We start from the raw sequence: 2,035 nt of genomic DNA on the forward strand, positions 1-2,035 counted from the left end.
AGCCAAGTTCTCATCCAAAACTGAGTATGGTTGTACTTATGGTGATTTCATAAAGGAGTTCAAACAAGCCTTTAACCGAGATACAGATAAGACTGCAGAATCCCGTGGATTGCTAGAATTAAAGCAAGTAAACAGAACAGTTGCTGATTTTGCAAGTGATTTCCGGATTAAAGCGGCAGCTTCCGGTTGGGGAGAAACGGCTCTTAGGAGCGCTTATTTTCACTCCCTAGATGAAATAATTAAAGACGATTTGGCGACTTTGGATGAACCGAATACCTTGGAGGATCTGATAGGACTGACTATCCGCTTAGATAACAGGCTGCGAGCCAGATGCGTAGCCAGATCCAAGAGCCGTATTTTCCCTGTCACAATGCTTCCTGAAAAATCTTTTGAAAGATCTAATGAAGTTTCCTCTTCCACAGTGCACACAGAAGCCGAGCCCATGCAGATCGGTCACACCAGACTCTCATCTGAAGAAAGACAAAGGAGATTCACACAAATTCTCTGCTTATACTGTGGAGAACCTGGACATTTTGTTTCGCCTGTCCCGCTAAGGTAAAAGCTGGGGTCCGCCAGAGGAAATGAGAAGTCTGGCGGACCATCTTCAAACTGAAAAATCTCCTCGACTTTTGTTAGATTTAGCTCCTGTGTTCAGTAAGACTAAACTCTTTATTTTAAAGATCAGTCCCTCACTTTGTCGGCTATGATTGACTCTGGTTGTGAAAGAAATCTAATCGACTCCAGTTTGATCAAACAGTTAAATATTGAAACTACTCCTTCGACTAAACCCCTGAGAGTTTCAGCACTAGATGGAAAACAACTACCTCATATTACGCACCAGACCAAACCCCTAGAACGTTTGATCTCCGGGAATCATAGGGAAATCATATCATTTTATGTTTTTCCATCTGCAAGCTCATCAGTAGTTCTGGGCTTTGACTGGCTTCAACTCCACAACCCACATATTAACTGGTCTAAAAGACATGTGGAGTCCTGGTCAATTCCCTGTCATTGTTCCTGCCTCCGTTCCGCCGTCAGGAGGCTGACCCGCCCGATCTCTCTGCCATCCCTCCTGATTATCATGATTTAGCTCCTGTGTTCAGTAAGACTAAAGCCCTTTCTCTCCCTCCACACCGTCCATATGACTGCGCCATCGATCTTCTCCCTGGGGCCCCACTCCCTAACAGCCGGCTTTATAACATCTCCAAACCTGAGAGGGAGACCATTGAGAAATATATCAATGAGTCTCTAGCGGCTGGAATAATCCGACCATCTTCTTCTCAACTCGGAGACGGTTTTTTCTTTGTCAGTAAAAAAGACAGATCTCTGCGACCCTGTATCCATTACCGAGGGTTAAACCAAATAACAATCAAGAACAAATATCCGTTGCCCCTGTTAGCTTCAGCCTTTGAACCGGTTCAGGATGCCACTGTTTTCACCAAGTTAGACCTGAGAAACGCTTATCACCTTCTCAGAATCCGTGAAGGAGACGAAACCAAACCACCTTTGGGACATTTTGAATATCTGGTGATGCCTTTCGGTCTGTCTAGCGCCCCTGCTTGTTTCCAGGCACTAGTGAACAATGTTTTGAGAGATTTTTTAAATGTTTCTGTGATTGTCTACTTAGACGACATCCTGATCTACTCCAGAACCATCTCCGAACATCAAAAACGTGTTCGTTTAGTTCTGCAAAGACTTTTGGAAATAAGTTGTTCGTCAAGGCTGAAAAATGCGAGTTTCATCCCCCGTCTGTTACCTTTCTAGGACACTGCATGAAAAGTGAGATTTTCGTCCCCGTAAACCCCCGTAAACTCCCGTAAACTCCCGCAGATCTGCCTGATTTTCGTCAGTTTCCGACAATTTGCAACCCGTGCTTGTCCGCGTTTGTCGTGCCACAAATTGTCGAAAACGTACCATGACGTATGTGGAGAGCGATCAGCTGTACTAATGGCCCTAATTAGCATATGAATACAGCAAACCCGCGCGGCTGGCCAAGTCTGGCTTGAATAACCTAAACCACACGTGGCCACACCAG

This window comes from Cyprinodon variegatus, unplaced genomic scaffold (assembly GCF_000732505.1).
Source record: "Cyprinodon variegatus isolate N-32 unplaced genomic scaffold, C_variegatus-1.0 Scaffold1369, whole genome shotgun sequence".
NCBI lineage: Eukaryota > Metazoa > Chordata > Actinopteri > Cyprinodontiformes > Cyprinodontidae > Cyprinodon > Cyprinodon variegatus.